This window comes from Chelmon rostratus, chromosome 4 (genome assembly GCF_017976325.1).
Source record: "Chelmon rostratus isolate fCheRos1 chromosome 4, fCheRos1.pri, whole genome shotgun sequence".
NCBI classification, from domain to species: Eukaryota; Metazoa; Chordata; class Actinopteri; order Chaetodontiformes; family Chaetodontidae; genus Chelmon; species Chelmon rostratus.
In genome coordinates this window covers 29,852,901-29,860,400 of record NC_055661.1, presented here as the reverse complement: position 1 = coordinate 29,860,400, position 7,500 = coordinate 29,852,901, and the positions used below count along the sequence as shown (strand labels likewise).

General features: G+C 45.9%; 1 protein-coding gene across 1 annotated transcript in view; it reads right to left on the bottom strand.

The window, feature by feature from the left end:
• The window catches only part of LOC121606029 (inaD-like protein), a 42,971-nt gene that overhangs the window by 28,476 nt on the left and 6,995 nt on the right, over positions 1-7,500 (bottom strand). The window lies entirely within an intron of this gene.

Here is a 7,500-nt window from a genome sequence, read left to right as displayed (position 1 = left end):
TTCACTGTCTGTAATAACAGCAGGACAGACCAGCGTCTGTGGCTACTTCACTGTCTGTAATAACAGGACAGACCAGAGTCTGTGGTTACTTCACTGTCTGTAATATTAGCAGGACAGACCAGCATCTGTGGCTACTTCACTGTCTGTAATAACAGCAGGACAGACCAGCGTCTGTGGTTACTTCACTGTCTGTAAAAACAGCAGGACAGACCAGAGTCTGTGGTTACTTCACTGTCTGTAATATTAGCAGGACAGACCAGCATCTGTGGTTACTTCACTGTCTGTAATAACAGCAGGACAGACCAGCGTCTGTGGCTACTTCACTGTCTGTAATAACAGGACAGACCAGCGTCTGTGGTTACTTCACTGTCTGTAATAACAGCAGGACAGACCAGCGTCTGTGGCTACTTCACTGTCTGTAATAACAGGACAGACCAGAGTCTGTGGTTACTTCACTGTCTGTAATATTAGCAGGACAGACCAGCATCTGTGGTTACTTCACTGTCTGTAAAAACAGCAGGACAGACCAGAGTCTGTGGTTACTTCACTGTCTGTAATATTAGCAGGACAGACCAGCATCTGTGGTTACTTCACTGTCTGTAATAACAGCAGGACAGACCAGCGTCTGTGGCTACTTCACTGTCTGTAATAACTGCAGGACAGACCAGCGTCTGTGGCTACTTCACTGTCTGTAATAACAGCAGGACAGACCAGTGTCTGTGGTTACTTCACTGTCACAGACATCATGGTCAACTTGAATACCATCTAGTTTCTTTAGTGATGGCGTTAACAGCTGCTTTGGAGGGAAGATGCCAGTTTGGCCAAGATGAAAGAAAAGACAAAAAACTGAGAGAGAGAAAGTAAAGACGGGAAACAAACAGAGGACACAAAGAAAAGGAAAGAGGAGGAAACGGGGGAGTGAGGAAGAGAGAAAGAAGAGGGGGATTTAATCATATAATGAGAGAAACGAGGCAGAGGACAAACTGAAGACATGAATGAAAGGAGGATGAGATGTGGCGGGAGAAGAGAGGTGTGGAATTAAATTATGTGTCAAACAAAATGCTGCTTAATAGTCCGTGAAATAAACAACAAACAGAGAAACGTGAGGGAAATATAAAACTGAGATTAAAGAGCGTCAGTCAGTCTGACGGAGGATTAGAAACGCGACGAGAGCTCATTCACGAAAGCTAACGAACAGAGAAGAGGAAAGTTAAAGTCACACTTTCAGCTGAAGGATCACGTGATCCGTGACCTTTTCCTGGAAGACGAAGCCGTCGTCTCTTTGTTCCTGGACAGCTGCTGCTCTGAAGATATGACGGGTTCTGTGTTTTCTAACTGACAGCTGTGATGTGAACACTTCACATCTGCAGTGAGAAGCTCTGCTCTGGGATTTAAAGGTCACTGCTCTTATCTGAAGCAGCAGCGTCCACACGGGAGACACATAAACTGGTTTAGTGTGCGAGGCCAGTAAAGAGGCACACAAACGCTGAATCCTGCTTCATATAAACCACAAAGACTCAACAGACACATTCACAGCAAATGTTAAGTTGATGTTGATCTTAAAGGTCCAGTGTGGAGGATTTAGTGACATCTAGTGGCGAGCCTGCAGATTACAGCCTGCTGAACGGCCCTTGCCTCACCTTCCTCAACAAACACTACAGTCCTTCAGCAGAGCCAGCATTTGGTTTCTAATGGAAACACAGCCGTTCTTACTTTCAGGTGATTCAACACTAAAAAAACACGATGAATATCATGATAACATCATATTTAAAGGTCTTACATGAAGAAAACAAAACATGAATTATTAATATTAAAAAAGGGATCGTCCACATAACATCACTGAAAACACATTTTACATGTTTATTCAGACAGCCAGTTTTAACATTTCATTTGGCACAACTGGTCAAGCGAACAAAGAGAAGGAGACAGAGGGAGGAGGAGGAGGAGGAGATGAGATGTCATGTGAGGTGAGATGATGAAGATACAGAGAGAGAGAGATAATGATGACAAATGTAAAGAGAGCGATGGAGCGAGAAACGAAGGAGAACGATGGAGTAAGATGGATGAGGATGACGAGGGGGGAGGAGACACATACACACACACACACACACACAGTGAGCTGGAGGTGTGTGTCGTCACCTCGTCAGGTCTAATAACCTACAGACAGTCCGGGTTGAGTGTTTGATTCCCTGCAGCAAGGCACTAACACACCGACGGTAAAACACAGCAGCTGCATCACGTCGTCTTTTTCTCTGACGTCCAGACAAACGCACTTCTGAAATTGTGGAGCTGCTGTTGTCATGCTTCCCTGTGATTGGCTCGGCCCTTTCAGGGCAACGTTACCCGTGACGTGATTGGCTCGTATTAATGACCACACCCTCTGATCTATATTCACATCACACGCACACTCAGCAGCTAGCACTGAGCTAACAGAGGCTACAAGCCGCACAGAGCTGCAGAGAGTCTCTGTCCGTCCTACAACCTTTGACACGGGATCAATCGATCAATATATCAATATATAAAACACTGCTGAGTGTAGCTTTAGACACAAAATACTGAAGGTGTGAGCTCCGGCTGATACTGAGCTTTAGCATCATGTATCATGTGTGACGTGTTCTCAGCTTCTCTTTTGCATGTTCAGTTTTTTTCTTACAATCTTCTACGACTTTATTTCCTCACAGCTCGGAAACGACGCCTGAAGATGACATTACGCACAACGCTGATTTTGATGAGTAAATATGCAGATTCAGGGTTTGCACAGGAAATGATGCGCGCTGCTGCCGCGTTTGATGAAGAGTGAGAATAAATAAACCTTCATTAAAAGCTGTGACAATGAGCTGAGAGCAGGAAGAGCCTCACTCAATCCAACAGATTCACAAGATAAGATAAGATGAGATAAGATAAGATAAGTTAGATAAGATAAGATACGAGATAAGATAAGATACACTTAATTGATCCCCAGCTGGGGAAATGAGGGGAAACAAAGTCATCTGTCAACGTTAGCTGAAACAGAAACGTTTCGCAGAGACAAAAATGTCCACTGAGTCTCTGGTCAGCCATGAAAGACAACTGTGTGTGTGTGTGTGTGTGTGTGTGTGTGACACAGTACACAGCCTCAGGTAGACAGGCGAACAGTAATGAAATCATCCATCAGTGTCACGTAACACACACACACACACACACACACACACACGCACACACACGCACACACACGCACGCACACGCACACGCACACACACACACACACACACACACACACACGCACACACACACACGCACACACACACACGCACACGCACGCACACGCACACGCACACGCACACGCACACGCACACACACACACACACACCAAGCTGGGACTGAGTTCTGTGTCCAGTGGAACAGGAAGTCAGCAGTCAACAGGTATGACCTCATATGAGGTGATCAGGTGATGGAGATAAACAGCTGGTGGAGCTGAATGTGACGGTTCAGACAATGTGATTGGATCAACACAGAGCAGATCGAACCAGGCAGGAAGTCAAACACAGGAAGACCGCAGAGAATCCAGACGATTTTCAAAATAAAACAGCCCGATCAAAAACAGAACCCAGAGTCACCACCTGAGGTTGTACGTGTGCCTCACAGTTTCCATCACGTCTGTGCAGACTCATGATCTCTGCAGTGACGACTGATGAGTTTAATTAAAGGTGTTCAGTGTTTGTTGGTGAAACTGAACTTCCCTCTAATCAACACGTCTGACTCCAGTCAATAATACCCATCAGACATTTCTGTCATGTGTTAATGTGATGAAGGTCTCTCTCTCTCTCTCTCACACACGCACACACGCACGCACGCACGCACGCACACACACACTGTGCACTCAGTTTAATGAGAGCTTCATTGTTTTAGTGGGACTGAAAGGAGCTGTGTGTGTGTGTGTGTGTGTGTGTGTGTATTCATGTACTCTGCTTAATGGGGTATTAATTGATTTAGTGAGATGGATAACTGCTGGTGTGTGTGTGTTTGCAGGTGTTGACGTGTCTCGGGGGAGGACAGCTGAGACGAGGTGCATGAAGGACACAACATGAGGCTGCAGCGCTGATGATGAAGGTGTGTCAGTTAAAATCTATTATTCAGAGTTTGATGCTCAGAGACTGCAGATTCATTCCTGGGGAGGGGTGAGGTTGGTGTTATTTTCTCTTTTATGATGAATAAATCTGTGAATGAATTCATTATTTTCTGTGTAGCCAAAGGCTGACAGAGCTTTTATTCCCCTGCGCTGCAGAACTCCATTATTGTCCAAATCTATTAAAAATCCATTGTGCTGCACCAGGCCTCAAATAACAGCCTCATAAAACAACATGGGGGGGGGGGGTCAAGCCATCAGAAGCACATACAGTGTCTTCACCTGTTGTTCCCTCATCAGGACGGTTTCAGGCGTCTTTATAAACAATCTACATGAAGAACATGAGGAACCATCAGATCATCAGAACCACGGCCAGTTTGAAGGTCATCAGCTACAAACCGTACGCTGTTACTCCAGGAGGACTGAGAGGACACGGACACACACACACACACACACACACACACACACACACACACACACACACACACATGCACGCACGCACGCACGCACGCACACACACACAAACAAACGCACACACACGACATCCCCTTTCCACCAAATGCCCTTAGCCCTGAAATTTGAATGTGTGTGTGTGTTTCAGTGTGTGTCTGTGTGTGTGTGTTTATGTGCTCACAGCAAGGTGACTTGTCACAGTAAATCAGAACACACACACACGAACACGCACACGCATACACACACACACACACACACACACACACACACACACACACACACACACACACACACACACACACACACACACACACACCGGCTGAATTTGGCTGAGCACACTCTCATTGTGAATACAGCAGCAGAGACTGTAGCATCCCTGCAGCTACAGCGACCCTGTGTGTGCGTGTGTGTGTGTGTGTGTGCGTGTGTGTGTGTGTGTGTGTGTGTGTGTGCGTGTGTGCGTGTGCAGCTTCCAGACTGTTCTAAGCTTCTTGGTGAACCTGCAGCTGCTGTTTGGATCACGTTTCCGTGTGCAGACAGAACCACTGACCTCACACAGCATCAGTTTGTTGTGCAGTGAACATCTGGTTCGACACCTGCTGCACCTGCTACACCCGCTACACCCGCCACATGACCATTCTCTGTGAAGTTCAGCTGCAAACGGAACGATACACAGAAACAAGTGGGCAGCTGCGTCGATGTTTGGTTGCACCACAGAGACATAAAGTTCATGAGTCCAAACCTGTAAAATCCTGCAGCAGAACAGACGTTTTACTTCCTGTGGCCAATCAGTGAGCGCCAGCCGCTGTTCTTCATCCAGAGTTTATTCCTGAGTCCAACCATACAGTTTGCTACGTGATAGATGCTAATGGCTAAAAACAGCTAACGCTAATCACCAAACTAGAACAAAACATTATGATCAGCTGATAACTGTCGACCTTCATCTGCAGCAAAACAACAACCCGAAGCAGTGAAGCCCCCGACTGCAACACCCTGCAATACACAGTACTTATACTCAGTGTGGCAGTAGTCCTCTGTGTACTGTTACAGTAGTACTCTGTGCACTGTTACAGAAGTACTGTTGCAGTAGTCCTCTGTGTACTGTTATAGTAGTACTCAGTGTACTGTTACAGTAGTACTCTGTGTACTGTCGCAACAGTCCCTGTGTACTGTTGCAGTAGTCCTCTGTGTACTGTTGCAGTGGACTCTGTGTAGTGTTGCAGTAGTACTCTGTGTAGTGTTGCAGTAGTACTCTGTGTAGTGTTGCAGTAGTACTCTGTGCACTATTGCAGTATTACTCAGTGTACTGTTGCAGTATGCTCTGTGTACTGTTGCAGGAGTACTGTTACAGTAGTACTCAGTGTACTGTTGCAGTAGTACTCTGTGTAGTGTTGCAGTAGTACTCTGTGTACTGTTGCAGTGGACTCTGTGTACTGTTACAGTAGTACTCTGTGTACTGTTGCAGTAGTCCTCTGTGTACTGTTGCAGTAGTCCTCTGTGTACTGTTGCAGTGGACTCTGTGTACTGTTGCAGTAGTACTCTGTGCACTGTTGCAGTATTACTCAGTGTACTGTTGCAGTAGTACTCTGTGTACTGTTGCAGGAGCACTGTTACAGTAGTACTCAGTGTACTGTTGCAGTAGTCCTCAGTGTACTGTTGCAGTGGACTCTGTGTAGTGTTGCAGTAGTACTCTGTGTACTGTTGCAGGAGTACTGTTACAGTAGTACTCTGTGTACTGTTGCAGGAGCACTGTTACAGTATTACTCAGTGTACTGTTGCAGTAGTACTCTGTGTACTGAGGTGTCAGTGTGAAGTTTCAGTTGCAGTCAGTCTACGTTGGATCTGTCTCAGACGTCAGCAGCACACAAACTCCGCCCTAACTCAGACGTCACGTTCACACTCGGCTACGTTTCGGAGCGGCGGCTGCAGCTCGCTGCTGGTGACTACGTCAGGTTAGACAGAGATGAAGTGAACAGGACAGATTCATATGATTAACCTTCAACACTCAGCAGAGGATGAGGAGGATGAAGAGTTAACTCTGGAGTGTGGTGCAGTAAAGATGTGCTGTGATACAAACACGTGTGTGTGTGTGTGTGTGTGTGTGTGTGTGTGTGTGTGTGTGTGTGTGTGTGACAGGTACAAGGTGACAGCAAGGTGAGACATGTTTATTAGATTGACTTATCTCACACACACACAGAAGCAGTGTTTGGTTGCTGGAGGTCAGCTGCAGTGAAACACGTCTGTGACTGAAACTTTCTGTTTCCATCGGTCGTATTTTCAGCCTCATTGTCAGTCAGCTTCTTTCTGTGGATGAAGATGTTCATCCACCTCTTTGGTCCAGACTGAAACATCTCAGCTGTTGGATGATTGCTAAATACATTAGCATCAGCCTCAGCTTAGCCTTAGCAAATGTTAGCATGCTAACATGCTAAACTAGCCTTACTGACACTAGTTAGGACAAGTTTCTGATGTGAACACGTCCCCTCAGTCCAGGCGGCCTTAGACAGGCTGTACAGGTCTGAAAAAGCCCCCGCACCACAGATCAAAAGACCTGACTAACGAGAGACGACTGAGAGCATACAGGAAATCACTGAGAACTAAAAAAGAACAGCATATAAAGCATCAATTACAAATAATTGAAGAGTCCATTGACTCCAATGATTTCTGGAAGAAATGGAAATCTGTCAGCAAACCACAAAAAGAAGATTTGGCTTTTCAAAATGATGACTTCTGGAAAAATCACTTTGAAAAACTCTATACTGCTGTTCCCCTGAATTCAGCCCAAAACAATCTCCTCAATAAATTACAAATTCTAGAATCAGTCATTAAAGACAACCAGAACCCCCTAGACTACCAAATTACTGAAGCAGAGCTACTGGCTGAAGTCCAGGCGCTGCAGCCGAGGAAAGCCAGCGGTCCTGACGGCATCTTAAAGGAAATGC